Source organism: Rhopalosiphum maidis, chromosome 1, assembly GCF_003676215.2.
Source record: "Rhopalosiphum maidis isolate BTI-1 chromosome 1, ASM367621v3, whole genome shotgun sequence".
In the NCBI taxonomy this organism is placed as follows: domain Eukaryota; kingdom Metazoa; phylum Arthropoda; class Insecta; order Hemiptera; family Aphididae; genus Rhopalosiphum; species Rhopalosiphum maidis.
This window is the reverse complement of record NC_040877.1, coordinates 28,422,827-28,440,949: the sequence shown is the minus strand read 5'-3', so window position 1 is coordinate 28,440,949 and position 18,123 is coordinate 28,422,827. Positions and strand designations below refer to the sequence as shown.

At 25.5% G+C, this 18,123-nt stretch overlaps 1 protein-coding gene across 2 annotated transcripts in view; it reads right to left on the bottom strand.

The window, feature by feature from the left end:
* The window catches only part of LOC113560876, a 290,450-nt gene that overhangs the window by 126,426 nt on the left and 145,901 nt on the right, over window positions 1–18,123 (bottom strand). The window contains exons 5-6 of one of the 2 annotated variants that reach the window (XM_026966995.1): window positions 13,001–13,030; window positions 8,166–8,211 (exon numbers count right to left, since the gene is read on the bottom strand). The gene's annotated coding sequence lies outside the window, so the exon portion shown is untranslated. The remainder of the gene's footprint in view (window positions 1–8,165; window positions 8,212–13,000; window positions 13,031–18,123) is intronic. The other variant, XM_026966994.1, reaches the window with a different exon arrangement.

The window sequence follows — 18,123 nt, the reverse complement described above, 5'->3', positions numbered from 1 at the left end:
GTACGTCGTCGTCGTCGTCGTCGTCGTCGATATAGGCATACAACATACGCGTATATATGTGTGTGTGTGTGTGTGTGTACTACGACAGTGCGCGGGCGGGTCGTAGCCCAACCCCTTCGCCGCCACCGCCCACTCGGCCCTACCGGTTTTCGGGCGTGATTAGTGGTGGCGCTGTACGCGGTGGCGCGGACGACGACCCATCGCGCGCGTTATTATTTATAGTCGGAACCGTATTGTATACAACGTGTGTGTTATTATTATAAGCGCCCGACCGCCGCGAAAAATCGGTCAAAATTATATTCACACGCAACACACATTGTACGCCGACCATTGTGCCCGCCGTTGATAATGATCGTTTGCGCACGGTGTCCCGTAGTCATCACCCCGCCCGCCCCCCGATCGTCGATCTCATTCTTCCCCGCCGCCGCCGCCGTCATTTGTCGACGTTGCCGCCGTGTTCTGCGGTCCGCGCGCACGTTGCGGTCGTCGCCGTACGCGTTCTCTCTGGTCGGGATCCACGCACGGTATTCCGCGACGCGCGCTTACCGCACAGATGTACCGCGACTGCGGTATACGGCCGGCGTAACGTTATTACGGTGTTGATAGAAAGGGATGGGGGGCCGAGACCGATAAAATGCTCCCTCCCCCCACACCGCAATAATTCAAATTAATGTGAATATTTTTTTTTTCAATATTCTTTCTTTCCGTATTATTTATTATTTTTTTTTATTTAATTTTTTTTTTTTTTTTTTTTGAACTGGACGAAATAACATTGGAATTTATAATTTTTACGAACACGATATACATATTACAGAAGTGAGGGCACGAGATTTCGCTTTAATGGCGAGCGTAGCGGCTATAATTTTTATATTTTACGATCATTGTTTCTCTCGGTGTTCTGTATCGTTGACTGCCATAGCTTAGGGGCACGGTATACGATTAAAATATATTGAACTGGTTCAGGAAAAAAAAAAAAATGGAAACTTTATACATACTGTTATTCCTTTCAGTCATTGTTTAAAGTTGAAATTTGGATAACAGAGACGTAGCTAGTTTGCCTAACTTAAACGCCGTGTTACATAAAATAATAGAATACGAGTATTATAAATTAATTACATTTTATAATTTTACACTATTTAGAATAACACATTTTAGAAAACGTATTGAGATATATTTTTTATCACAATAATGCTTTTAATCATTATTAATTGATCAAAACAATTACAGATCTTTGACAATTTAAAATTAAAGGTACACGTAAAGTAAACGAATAGCCAAAATGGTTATTAGAAACGAACAAAATTACTAATGTCATTATCTTGTATGAATCCGTTTCTATTGCGATGATGATTATTTTATGGTTGTATATATCTGTTATTATTTTATAAGTTAATGAAATATATTTTTTAGTTATACAACAAAATAATAAAAACAATCACAATAATAATTGTGTTATAATTATTTTATAATGAGTTATGTTATAATATAATAATATGCATAATGATTTAACTCATAGGTATGAACACAAGTCCAATACATTTATTTTAATTGGCACTACTTACTTTATTCAATAAGCAAGACTTAAAACGTTCATTCTTGATGATTAAAGCGTATGTATATGTCTCGTTATAATAGTATTTCTCGTTGCTATCAATACCGCTATGATATGCGTTATTTTTTATAATCTGCGAGAGTGCGAGGTAAATATCACAACGGAAAAAATAGGATGAAAATAAGGGAAAGAAAACTATATCATCTTATATCGCTTTATTCATTGGTATCGACATTTTTGTAATAAAAATACTGGCACCTAGATTTTGAGCAATATTTATTCGTGTGATTCTACAACGACAACACACTATAAAATAATATTATATTTTATTTTATGGCCCCGTTTATTTGGAACGAAAACAATGCGATTTGATTTAACATAACAATATTACTATTATGTAATGTCTACAAATATTATACTCGTACTATTTATAATTTTTATATAATCAAATCATATTTTTTTTATTCCCATATACCTACACATATATAGAAATTCTTTAGAGAAAAAAAATTAAACAACTATTTTTGATTTGTTTTATCTATGTTTTTAACATTTATAGTTCAATTAAAATTTTGATTTAGTCTATTTTAAATCGTATACAAGAATCGTTAAGAAACAATATTATAACCATTATTTAGAAACTAATATATTATATTATATTGTTTTATATAAGTATTATAGCTGTTACATAAACATACAGCAATTATTTTTACTAAAAACCTTACGCCATTCAACGTCTATAAACTATAGAGTAGTAGCGAACCTTTCTGAAAAATAATAGACTGTCAGATGAAAGATTTTAGTGAGAAAATAGGATACTAAAGTTTCGTTTTTTATTTTGAACACGCAAGTATGGTTAGTTGTAATACACTACGGGGGAGGGGGACTTAAAAATATACACCTATAGGGCTGATGGTGTACGGAATTTAAAGTTATTGATTTTTCAATATATCTTTTGATGCTTTATTATTACTTTGATGTTTTCGATAAATGTGACATAAGTAAATTTAAGAATGATATAATTATATAAATTACACGTAGTAATTTGCATCACGAGAGTCTCGTCTAATTGAATGTTATTATAATAATTCTCAACCCAGTTAGCGAATAAAAAAAAAAAAGAATTGTTTATTTAACTTTTATACATTCGATCATTCATTTTACCTATTTCAATTTCTGATTATTCAATAAATTATTAATGTTTAATTTTAAATTTTTCAAGTTTTTTTTATATCAGTTTTTTGATTAACCATTGTTGCAATTAAACAAAAATATCATTAGCTTTATTTTATAATACTATAATATATATAATAATATCATCTGCATATTGACGACAATAAGTGTACGCCGAGATCCAAATTGAAGGTCAGGCGCTCAATAAAAAAATATATGTATATATATATATGTTATAATTCATTAGACTGAAAAGAATTTTTGCAGGAAAAGGACTAAATAATTATCAACAGGATACATCGTACTGGGACTAAAATTAGTATCAAATTTCCAGAAAGAGGTTCAATACATAGGTTATGTCGTTATAGAGATACTCGTTTTTATATATTTCTGTTATATTTTATACACTTTTCATAACGAATTATGTTTTTATTTTTTTAAATTAAATTTTACTTAACGCCTAATGAGTTAAGAATAAAATAAAATGATATTGAGAATTTTTTAAAAGTTATACAGAAACCAACACGGAATAGAAATAATTATACACAGATATTTATAAACATGTTGACATGTTTTTACATCTACATTTGCGAATTTGTTTTTTTAGTTTAATAGTCCAACCATAGTTTCTAGACACCAAAAAATTACACTGAAACTATGAATGTGAGAAACTTTGATTTTTTATCTAATCCGTTATCGTTACTGTTCATTGGAAATTGTTATATTTAATTACTATAATACATTATTATTATTCTAAATTAATTAACATAGGAAGAAATTTAACAAAATTATAAGCAATCACTTTTATATAAATTGTATATTATTATTTAATTATAGGATTCAAATTATGTTTTGTATAGATATTTATCTTACTCACTTAATTTGTTATTGTAATTAGGTTTTCATTATTGTTTTATTCTCTATTATTACTTTTTTTTAAACATTTAAATTATGATTTCTTTTTTAGAATCGTATTTTACCCGATATTAACACCATATCAATCGTATCCACTTTTATGTAATTTTACGGTGTGTTTGAGACGCAAATACTCGAAAAAATTTTTGTCTTGGCGTGAAAAATGACCATTCAACGTTTAACGGCCGGAATATCCTTCCATTCATCCACTCCACTTTTGGTAAGTTGGAGTTTACAGTCGGCTGACCGGATGTCCAGTTCCGAACTCCGTGACAGAAGTTTTTGCACTCATAAATCATGACCGTATATAATAATAACGTGAGGGGAAGAAATAGGAAAAAAATAGCATCTAGGGATAATTATTGTTCGAAAAAATAAACATTGTCTTGTAGTTCGACAATTTTGGCCGTAGTAAACTTTATCAAATATATTATGCTACCCAATGGAAATTTGAACAACATCGTTGTAAAATAGTATACTTAAGATTTTTTTTTGCTTCTTTAATATTTTTTCATTCAACATTAATATTGTATATAGTTATTATGTCTAACAAGACACATATAATATATTGTAACATATCTACAAACATTGAAACATAACTAAAAATATTTTATGGTTATTTTAGTTTAAGAAAAAAGAAAGTTTAATTTAATTATTTGAGTATTAAACACACATTGTTTATTGTAATACCCAAATAAACTAGGAATGCACATTTTTATTAATTAAAATATTAATTAAATACCTTAAATGTAAATTAAAAATAAAATATAAATGCATTGAATACCATCATAAAATATTTAATGGTAAAATTAATTTTGCCACTATCGTTAAAAAATATATTATTAATATAGACATAATAAGTATTAATTTAGATATGCATTTTATATATTTGTTCTGGTATAAAACCAATAAAAAATATTTATGTATGCATTTTAAAATTATTATGAAAATAATAAAATTAAAAAACGTAGAATTCATTTCAGACTTAAATTGGTATATTTTAAAACATTATAGGTCTTCATGAATACATAATGTTATGATCATATAATGTGTGTACTTGTGTTATTTTAGCGTAACAATTACGAAAGGTGACAAATGGAATTAATAATATAATATGTCTTTGAGAACAGTTATCAAATTAATCAAAGTTACGTTACATGGTAAGATTTTCAGAGGGTTTCCTGATCCGATAACTGTTGACCCGATTAAACCAAAGCGGTATCGTCGCGAGAGGGTTTGCTATTGTCATGGATTCGGCCATTTCGCCGCGAACATCATTGGAAGTACGATGGCACTCGAGGGTGTCCGATGATTTTATGCTGATATTACCACGTCACAGGATATTTTTCTGATAACGTTTTAATTAGGTGTACGCGTACCGCACGTAGAAGGAAATGCGTTATGGCGGTCGGAAATAACGAAAACGTCTTCAATCGAACTACCAACGCGGCAATTGAGTCGATAACAATTGTTTCTACAAAGCATATATTTAATATTATGGTGTATTGATATGATATTGCATTTACCTAAAGCATTTGGTCTTATTTTAAATTATTTAATACGAGTTAACTGGAGTATCATATTATATTATTATTAAGTTTATTTGAAATATTGACGTTTTGAGGGGTAGTTGCGTTCATTTAAAATATTGTTATAGTGACTAAATAATTAATTAAAAACTTATTTGAAATTCAATTTTTATGCATTGATATACTCAGTATATTCTTTTAGTAGTATAAAATCAAAAATAAATTATGTTATGATACAAAAATATTAATATAGATAAAAAAACTACGATTTTTTTTTATTATTATTTCAGATTATGTATTTTTTTCTACAAAAATATTATTGACTTTTAAGATAGTTAATTTTTTCTGTTTAAAATAATTATCGAGTTTATTATAAACTGATGTATTATTTTATTATTAGTTTATTGGACAGTACATCAATATATTTTGTAATATTGAAGTGTAACTATATCATTAATTCAATTTAATAAAAGCATTGTATTTATTACAACCTTTTATTTTGTAAATACTATATTAATATTACGTGTGAAATTATATAAATTAATTCGATTTAGAGGTGAGGTATAATAATTCAGCCAATCATTCATTTAAATTTTAAAAAAAATAAACAGAAATTATGCCATGGTGAACGGAATATTTTATTATACAATTATTCTTCGTTGTTAATATTAATTATGGAAAACCAGTATTCATCCTCTTTCATTTAGTTTTTAAAGTAACTTTATTTTTACTTTTATAGCTAATTAAATGTTATTGAAAAAGTTGTAGAAAGTAACTTTGGGCGGATATTCTTAAAAATTAAAATGTAATATAATTACATAATACTGAAATCTATTATGCCATTTGCATAATATGTTAAAATTACCAATAAACATAAACGGGAGAAAAAAATTTAACAGGTGTTAAATATTCAATAAAAATAAATAGTAGTTGTTTTCGATTAAAAAAAAATAAGGATATCTATTAAACCGAGAAAAATATTATAACATGCAATGATGACATCGACATGAGAATAATGCTTAATGCATATTATTACAAACTATAAAATTATTTAGACTACATGAAAAATTCTCACTGTCTAAATTATATTTTATAATTAATGTTAAATATTTACGAAACAAATACGTTATAATATGATTTGTTTTGCTTTCGTACTAATAATCATGGGTACAAAATAACACGTTTTGTTTTGAAGAATCGATTTTATTTGAATTTTTTATGTGAAATAAACTAGAGCTAAATGCTTTAAAGTGTAGTCAGGGGTGATGTTTACACCGGAAACAAGTGTCAAATAAAAAAAAATGGAAACGAACAGTCTGATTGTTACAAAGGAGGAGAGTGGTAACACTTAAATTAGTTGGTTCTTTTTATTGGCCCCTTGAGGATTTTGTGAAACAGAAGGGTATTCGGTTTATTCCCAAAAACTCTTGGTCTCGGCCACTTGCCTCCGCATTAGCCACTCCGCGTTTAATTAAAACTTTTTGATAAGTACAAAAACCCGCCGAGACTCAAAGTACCAGAAGTCATAAGCATAAGCATTTCTTAAGTTTGCCAACCAACAAGTCCTGAAAGAGAACTGATGATTTCCGTGTTTTAAAGAGAATAGTTAACGAGCAGAATATTTATGATGTAAGATGGAAACAATTTTTAATCGTATAAATATTATACGATACATTTTTGATCTTTGAATACATGACATAACACTAATGGTCTATAACATACTATAAAACCAAAGTTAAACAATAATGTTATTTACTAATGATACAATAAAAAAAAAAAAAAAATGATGATTTTTAATATTATTTTTAAGTTAAAACGTAAGAAGAAAATAACAAAATATACTGAAATATACTATAGGTATATTAAGGAGAATGTGTTCAAAAGATACTAAGCATTTTACAACCCTTCAAGATACAATTGCCCTTTTAACATTGTTATATTATATTATAATATATACCTATGTTAATGTTTGATCAAGAAATTTAACGACACACTAGGCACCAGCTGTGTAGATAACAAAGTAAACATATAGCTATACAACGATTATTTTTAATATTGTGGCTAAACATTTACACATGATTTTACATATAATTATGTTTATCTCATACGTCGAATTTAAAAATTAAGGTAGTACAGGCACTTATACAAACTAAGAACCTCATTGAACTCCATACAATTACATAAAATAATATTTAATAGGCTTTGTTCTATTGTTATTTATTTGTTTAAGTTATATTTAATTTTAGTCACAGATATAATATATGTTCCCTTGCGAAAGAAATTAAATTACCATGTTCATATATTGCCTTGAGTGCATTAGTAGATTGTAAGATTGTATCAACTCATTAGGGAATATTTTGATAATCTTCAAATAAAAGTTTTGGCACACTTTGACAAAATTAAAAATTAAACAACAGTTCAAACTACAAACGCAAAATGAAAAAGAAAGTTTAGTACATATTATTATTGATTAATAGTTTATAAGCAATAATGATTAATTATATTGATTGAATATTATATTAGATTACAATTAATTTAGAACTAGAAATGTTGTCTATGTTTTCATTTGAGTACTTTAATTATTGGAAAATTAAATAGTTATTTATAAAAATATAAATATTAGATAGAACAGTCAAGTATACGTGTTAATGTAAATAAATAAATAATTATTTGAATAAAATTTTCGAATAATATTTTACAAAGGAAATACCAGATTTTAATCACGCCTACGTTAAACAAGATATAAATAAAACGTACATTTCAATAATAAAGACTTTACATTTTACTTTAGAACTACCTACTTATTTGTTTAAATAATTACATAAATTGTTCACAGTAACATATTCAATTTCGTTTTATTTTAGAGTATTTAAATTTTAAACGTTTATTAAAAATAAATGAAAATCTATAAAACGGTTTTTAAAGGCTATTTATTGTACAAAAAGTAATTTTTGGACAAACAGTTTACAATAGTGGAATACAATATGCGTGCTTACCCAGTAATGCTCTTGAAAGGTGAATTGGAATCCTGAGACTAGAGTCCTAAGACAATTAAAATTTTTGAGGATAATTCGTGAGGAAAAAAATTTAATACTGTGTGGATTTTGGTGATTTTAAATTCTTTAGTAAAGTGAAATGTTAATGAATTTTTATTAGCTAATTTAGTTTAAATTATGTAGATTTAACTGAACTTGTTGAAATTCCATATGTGTAAACTTGTATTTTTATAACTTGTTTTAACAAAGGTTTTAAAAAAATGTAATTTCATAATTTTAAAAATATAAATGTTCTGATAAATACTTAATAATTAAATTAGTCAATATAAATAATGTCATTTATGTAGAATTAATTAGTAATCAGTGGCAACAATGGTAGAAATGAAAAATAAAAATATTTTATAATAACTCATAATATGAAATATAAAAATAGTAAAGGCATTATAATATTCTTGATAACAAATGATCACTGTTAAAATGTTCATAATAATTGTATAAACCGCCATTTCTGTTTATTTTTTACGCGTACCTTATAAATTATAATATTATATTTTTATTTACTAATAAGAAAGTTATAAGTATTTAAGTATTTTTAGTATTTAAGTTTTAATTATTCTACTAAGTAAATTAATTCGATTTTCCAACCAAACAGTGAACTCATTAGCATTAAATATTGTTTTAGTGTTAACTTAAAATATAATATATATTTATATAGATATAAAAATCACAAAATTACTCTAACTTTTGATGATATTAAATTAAATTTGTATTAAATATCACGAATAATTTTATTATAATTAAATAAAAATTAAATTTTTAATTTAGGTAAACTATTATTCTTTGTAATATTTAAGAATTATAAAAGTTATAAATATTGAATTTTCCATTTAAAAGAAATTTTTTTTTTTTTTTTAAGATCCATGTTTTGATAAACGATAAAGTTGAATTGTGTTTATTTTCTTTACTATGAGAACAATACGTAGAATGCGGCAAATGTATTAATGTATCTAAAAAAGAATAAAAATTCCCTTTTAAAAATTATATTTACAATGTAATAATACATGTATGCTGAAAAAAATAATCGATAATTTTTTCGTATAATAACGTTATATCGGAGTAAAGATAATATTTTACTTTTCGATTCAAATAGTATTCCTACAGTTAATTTGAATTTATATAAATATCTATTACTGTGTAGATTTTCTATTGTTAACGATAACAGTTATTTTATTTTTCAATTATACTTTTTTTTAATACTTCTAGATTCAAAATGTTTACATATATATATATATATAGGTTCCCTACATTTTTCATAGATATCGTTATAATAATAATGAAGCATTCACAAAAATATTTTATTTTTATTTCAATACATGAGTTCAAAAGAAACGCAGAGCTTTAGGTATTTATTATATTGTGGTTGTATAAGTAGTAATATTGTTCATTTTCGAACAGATTTAAAATGTTATATTTTTGAGTGATGGCATTTTTTTAAGTTTATTTTTAAAGTGTATATATTTTTAATTTATATATTAGAAAAAAATAAATAATATTTTAGTATGATGGATCACTAGGACAAACGTGGTAAATCTGAGTTTTGATATTAAATCGTCGATTTTGAAAGAGGATTTTGATTAAATCACGCTTGTTTAATTTTTTCAGTTTTAATAGTCTCTATTTTTTTTTTCTTTCAGAAACCAGCGACTTTTGAGAAAATCGTAAAAAAGATCTTTTCTAAGCATAGGTACAATATAGAATTGATTTTCAATTGATAGGTTAAGCGTCATTTGAAACTTCTGCAGCGCTCATTTACCCAAGAAATGATTTTCAAAAAAGCTCTATGCTTAAAAAAATATTGAAAAAGCATATTAAGACGTGTCATTTTATACAAAATTTTAAATTAAGAACTTTTGATTTTCAAGTATTATTTATTGCATTCGGATGACTCAATATTTACATATAATTGTGTATAGACCTTCTACACCGGATAACATATGATTAGAATTGAATATTGAAGGGATTAATCGTTGATGTTGTTCTGATGAAATTATACAATTTTACAGGCATGGTAAATCGATCAACAGTAGCAATTAATTTCGTGACGGTAAAACTTAACCAGATTAAAGTTTCTCATTATAGTGCAAGTAGTATATATATATATATATGCGTGCGTGGGTTAACAAATAATTAATTTTGACGCTAGGGTACGTGAACGAGTTGGCTGTAGGTCCCAAGGGTTCTAAGTGAGGCAAAAAAAAAAAAAAACAACTAACACAGTCACCTGGCTGAGAACCAATCTCTTATCTTGCAAAATTTACGAGCCTCCTTTTTCTCTCTAGCTACTTCTCCTACTTACTTACGGCTCCCAGTGAATGAAAGAAGCTCAAAGATTTTATTGTTTTACTGAGATTCTCACCCATCACATAAAAAAAAAGAACAAACTTTTTTATATGGTTATTTATCACTATCAAAAAGAGGTGTGGCTTTTTAATGTGGTTATGAATCATGTTATAAAATAAAGACAATAATTTATTAATGAACAGTTATAAATATTTTTAAAATAGTTTCTTGTCATATTTTGAATTTAAATTAATTGTATTAACAAGTTTTTTTTTTAAATTACAAGCAATATAAATATTATTAATTCAAAAACTCTTATTGCGAATAGTATTTAAGTTTCAGTTGATTCATAAGACGTTTAACCAAAAGAATTTTTATTTTTTGTACACTAATATTTTATGTTAAGAAGCTAAACAAGTAACAATCAACCAATAATTTTCAATTTAAGTTCCAAGATTTAATAAAATATTGAATAAATAAATTTGTTGTTATTGTTAAAACATAACAAACTTTTAATTAGAAAAAAACTGCCAAATAGCAATTAAATGAATGTAATTTTTAATATAGGACACTACAAATTAAAATAATAATAATATTAAAGTACAATTTTCGTACCTACGTGGTTCAAAATGATTATAATTACATCAATATATTATATTAAATTAATATTATACTTTTCAACAAATGACCTAGATAAGTTTATAGGTTTACCTTAGCATTTCGTACTATATTTACATATGTTTTGAAGATTATATTATATTACATATATTAAATGTATTCATATCGTTGGAATACTGATTACACGTTATATTAGATTTTTGACTGTTTTTAAATATATTTATTTTTTTTTTTAATTCCCTTTTAGGTATAATATTATTGTACTTTGGAAATTGTAACACAGTTTGAAACTTTATAACCAGATTTTGGTCATTGGCGATTAAATATGCATTCACTTTATGAATATTATAAACGCTGTGTTTTCTAGTTATCTGCATTAAGTTTTTCCTAATTATATTTACGGTTAACGATGTAATTATGAAAGTAATTTAAAAAGCAAAATATCATATCTTCTCAAATTGATATCTTCTAAATTACAAGTATAAATAATATAGAGATGTTATTAGTTTTTTAATTTAAAACGTTTTTTTCTAATATTATAAATGTATCGTCCAAATCAAAAGCGTTCGATCGTTGAAAATTACTACATATTATTCGTTCCTGCCTGATATAGCGAATAGCGATTGTAAAGGTCTTCAATACTCACGCAGCGTAAGATTCTCGCTCAACACAATTGTTATTTTAATTACATCTTATTTTACGTTTTTACGCCAGTTCGGTCTGAACGACTAGATTTTTTCCATAGCACAAAACTACAAGCCATTGGGACTTAGGAAATAATATATACTATATAAATATATTTTATTATGATAAATCATTGGTTTGTCGCATTTAAAACATATTTAACATAACTATTTCTGTGATAATTGTACACCGTATACTATTATATTTTGTTTGATGTTGACCATTATGAATAAATCAGGTTTGATTGAATTCGAAATAATGAAATGATAATATATTATTAATATAAGGGATCGATTTCAATGAGTAATTCAAGTACATTGTATTTATCTTACATAAACGATTTCACCGACGTACCAAGGTCTTTCGACAAATAGAAAAAAAGGTTTGAGTAATGAAGTTGTCTGTCAATATTGTGTTATACGACTCAATGAAATTCGATTAACGTTGAATGTTCAAGAAAAAAAATTCAACTAGAAATGCACACACAAACACCAACACACGTCGTGTTACACAACGTGGTTAAATCAAGTACTTTTTTTTTTATTCATTATAAAAAACGAAAAATAACGTTTTTTATATTAAGAAACTTTGTTTAACTAATAATATAACATTATACAATTAAGTGTCATAAGACACAACAATATTCGTTATAATTTATTATACGTTATATAAATCACGTATTGTTTGACTGTAAAACGTCTAACGATTACGTTTTGTTCATTTGATGGTATTTTGATATTTTATTTCTACAGAAAATATATGAACGTATGTTGTGAATGTAGTCCACCAGTTTTTAATTGGAGTAGAACAAAATATAATTCTCGTAAACCATAATGTATCAACTGTTTCATAAATTGTAACATAATCCTAACTTTATGGTTTATGATCAACTGTATGACTGGTGAAAGCTGTACCACAAAGTTTATTACACCATTCATATTTTTATTCAACATATCATTGTATTGTATTATTATTGGAGAAAAACAAATTGATAAACTTTGATAATGGCTTGATAAAATTAAACTCGTAGAAACCACTTTATTGTATATATTGCGTAATAAAATCAATATAGGTACCGTTATATTAGTATATCAAATTATTATTGACCTATGTTCCAATAATAAATCATAAGTTCGTACACTTGTACCTACTTGTATAAGCGTCTATATAATATAATAGTTAATTACACTTACGTTTTGGCTGTCACAGAAACTCCATAATTTCTATAAAAAAAAAAAAAGAGAGAAAAATATTAAACTTTGATATTAATGGCTAAAAGTAAAAATTGAATGGATGATATTATTGAGTTTTGTATGGCAAAAAAAAAATGCTGTAAAATTAAATTTTAGTTATATCATTTAAGATTATTTTTACTCTGTTAATTCGATAAGAAACATCTTATTATTTATTCTTATAACTAGACGAGTAATGAAATATTAATACATTATAACTATACTCTATTAACATCAAATTATGATAATATTATTCTAACAGCAATTTCTTACACAAAACATTTATTTATTACTCACCTATCAAAAAATAAATGAAATAACTTTTAACGGAAATATTTATAATATTAATATATGATAATATTTAAACCAATAGTTCTTAAAATAGCAATTGTGTGAGCGAAGTGCTCATAGCGACACCAACGACGAGTTAATTTATTACAAAACTAATTATAGACCATTCCATTTTTTTGCTTAATAATAGTATTTAATTATTAAGATATTAATAAATACTTGTCATTACAATTTTCACGTAATACATTTTAATGATAAATCAAAAACCAAATTATATACTTCAAAAACAAAAAATAAATACATGAAAAAAGTTGTTAAATGATGGAGATTCATAAAAAAAAAAAAAAATAATAATAATAATAATAATAATAATATAGTGTTCAAATAATCCGTGAATGAAAATGAGAAAAAAAAAGTTGTTTGTTTCGAAGCTAAAATAATAAATCACTTTCTAGTTCGAAAGCGTTAAAACTTTAGGGTCCCTGGGGTCTCTGAAACCAGTGGTTTAACCCTTCAATGCAAATCTCATGTATACATTTCTGGGACGTTTGATTAAATACCATTCAAAGACCGGCTTTCTCCTTTGTGTCTGTATCTGTAGTTCATATTAGACTCGAGACAAGCGATTTGAAACAATTAATAGAGACACGAAATTATTCAATCATGTTTATGGTTTTTTATGAAGGTATGAACATGTAAACACATAATAAATCTAATAAAAATCATTACCTTATATAAATGCGTTTAATTTTGTAAAACGTATCTATTCTGTTTAATGTTCGACAGAAAAACCTAACAAATTATAAAGATTATACTATGTATAATGTAGTTAAATATTGTCACAGATTTTACTTAAAGAATTTAAATAAAAACTCTGTTTTAAAATCCTAATGAAGTATGAATAAAATGTATTCAATTATACAAAGTAAATAATTAAAAATAAATTTAATACTTCATTATAATGTAAGTACCAAATTATGAAAAACATTCGTAGTTTCGACAGTTAAAAAATATATATATACCTATGATAAACATCTTATCCTAAAAACAAAAACCGTCAAATTTATTACAGTCAATAAATAATTGTTTATGCAGCTAGTGAACTTTAGTTCTTAAAAATATAAAAACCAAATAAAAAGTTAAATAAAACGTTTATAACAAAAATTAACTTAGAATTGTGTTAAAAAAAACTCGTTTAATCGTAAATGAATCAAACTTTTTTATTTTTTTTCGTTACAAACAATTTGAAAATATCGCTCAACTTAACTGAGTGGGGCTGGCGTAAAGGAAGCGGTTATTTTATTTTCTTTACGGTTGACTATTAATTTAACAGAACCCAGAAAACAAAGTTTTTCTTTTCTTTTTACAATGTTAACTTTGTACAGACCAGCAATATCCTTTTAATACATATTATAATTTATTCCCTTCTAGGGCTGAAAATTGGATCTGCAATTGAACCAACCAGCATTTTTATATGCATACATAAACATATACAAATCTACCCCCAAAACATACTATCCCCTTTCCACTTTATCTTTGAGGCGACGAGAGAGGAAACGCTACAGTGTATAGTAGTAACGTTATTTCTCCCAAGCGCGCATAATACGCTGTAGGGTGTCATAAATTTAATAATCATATATAATAATCGGCCGTCGGTTTCTCCCCAATTACAACGCTCACTCATCAAAAATTATAACTCAATCGAAACCCATCGACAACTCCCCGACCTATTTACCAACAAAACATTATTATATTTAAGCCACGAATACCATTAAATTAAATTCGAATGCCATCGACAAATAACATCCACACACTATACTGCTGTGATGTAGCCACAAAGATTTTTTTTTTTTTATTATTAAATACAGTTCAGAGCTGTAACGGTGAGTTTCACAACCATTAGAATCGTACGACCTATAATTTCTTCATTTTTAGTATACCTAAATCTGTCCGAATGATAAAACCCCGAACTATATATTATGTATAAACGAACATTTTAGCTATAAAAACAATAAATGGTTTATCGTTTTTAGAATTGGCATACATTTTATTGATAAAATCATATAAATAAGTAATCTTAATATTATAAATATATACTTAATATATATGATTATTCATGACATACGAAAATCAAACAGTATTAATATTTTAAATCATATTCACAAAGAATATTAGTAAATATGTTTGACTTAAAAATATAAATATTCGTACAGGATAACAAATTGTACAATAATTCAAAATTTGTATTACACATTTACACCTATAGGCATAGCAGTCTGTTATAATATGCTGTAGTATAAATAATTGTATAATATGTGTAGGGACCAACTAATATAATATTTACTATAAATAAAGCGTTAATTTAAAAATATTAAAAATTATTTATAATTGTTTTTAAATACATCTGTGCGACTAATCATGTCGAGTTAATACTTAATTTTTTTTTTACAACATGTATTTGTAGAAGTTTTTGGCTTGTTATTAAGTTGTGGCTTATTATTAATTTATCGGTATATGTTATATGTTCAACCATTGTCAATATTTTTTTGGTTTTTTGAATTCCATAATATTGAAACTCATATGACATTTTCATTACAAATATTTAAATCTTTCAATACAGCTTTACGAAATCGAATGTTATTCAAACCCCTCTCATATTACGTTATTTACGGTTATTTTCAAACGTACGGTAGAGACTTTCCCACTCATAAAATCGTAATCGAGTTTAAATCCGTTTTATGTACTAAAATAAAATATGGATATATTTTTCTATTTTTCAGGCACACTGAATCGTAACACATCGAGACAGTTCCCAACAAGTACCCAAACAGAGATCATATTTGTAACTCAATTTATGCAGTGATCGTATAGTTTACTTTCACGTGTTTAAATGAAATCGATAAATTATTAACATAATGTTATTAAAAAAATTTATCAGCGTCATTTGTTTTTAAGTTAATGTAGATGACGGACGCTTGGTATTTGGATATTATTCAATAAATTAGATAGTTCGTAATTAAGTTACGCTGTCAAATAAAAATATATACGTCATGTACATAATTATTGAATACACTTGTTTAAATATAAAACTTCTGACAAAAAAAAGTATACATTTTATTATATTTTTAAAATACATGTTAAAATATGCAGTTTCCTGCTAATAACTTTTACATAATTTGAAATGTTGAGTTTGCTACTCCACTTAATTATAGTGATTTTACATCATAATTTTTAACTATTTCATTTATATTTATGCTATACTTCATTAAAAATATTATTTTATTTCACATTCAATTCTTATTATTTAGTAATAAATAAATTACTTATTACCATATCCATCTTTATTATTGTATTCTTTAAATGCCCATATTATGACTTACCACATACACATGTAAACATGCCAAAAAATGTAATAGTTAGATTGGTTTTGATTTATTATAAATAATAATTTACATTATTTACAATTATTATCATCAAATAATATAATTAATTAGCGATTGACTATATAATATTTATTGATAGTATAAGGATTAAGGAATAATATATATGAAATTATAATTTATTGTTCTACACGTATTGTTAATATGTGATTGAAAATGTAATTTATTGTTTGTTATTACACAAGTGTTAATAATATAAACCATTTTTTTTTTATAAATATACAAATACAATGTTATTTTTTAGACGGTTATAAATTATAAATATACACATATATTTAATGGTAAATACATTAATATCATTGTTGTAATTGAGATGTAATTGAATTAGTACCTCATTGCCATCATATTATATCTAAGAGGGATAATTTGAGATACATTAATTTGGATTTCTTGATAAATTGGTAATCTGTTGTACGTTTCGTTTTCATTCATCCATGTAAAACAAAACACTAAAAAGTAAATTACAAGAGGAAAAAGGATAAAAACACAGAATATTGTTCAGTATTAAAAGAACTTGCACCAGATATTTGTTTCTTAATGTCATATAGAACACACTGCATGCATATTATGTAGTGTATGTATACTGTTATTTGTTTCATTATAAAATGAGATGGGTTATTTTTAAAAATAATTTTTGAGTACCTATTTCAGAATGACCGAAACAATTTTACATAAGAATGTATACAATACATGTTACGCAAAGCTTTAAAAACTGTTGGAAAAATTATTAAAAATGATTAAAAGAAAGTACGAGAATGTCACATAAATAATAGGTAGGTATTTCTTTTCATTAGACTGTAAAATTGTATAATTTATATTTACTATACTTTTAAACATAATATAATATTGATATATTTTTTATCTAGTAATATCTAATGATTTTAGCGATAAAATTAATTATATTATATTTTCACAGTTTATATATTATTTGATAAACTACCACACTTAAACGATTCTATTAATTTGTATAAGTATATTAATAAAAAAAAAAAAAGAAAAAATATGACATCAATAAAATATTTTTTTTTTTAATAACATTAATATTTATCAACGTCAAAAATATATTTAAATTCACCTTCTATAAAAATTTTAAATTTTATAGTTTATTTTTAAAAAGTTTTCTTTAAAAAAATAATTAAGATACATATTTAAAATAAAAATCATACAAGTACTTATATATAGTGCTTGATTTGTGAGGAGGGGGATGCGTAGAAATAGTTATACTATTTAACTTACTATTATTTTTAAGTAGAACGCATGGGACGATTCATAATTCTTCATTTTTCTCAAAATGCGCGAGCTACCATCATAATTCGCCTTATGAATTATTAAAATTATAATACTTATTTAATA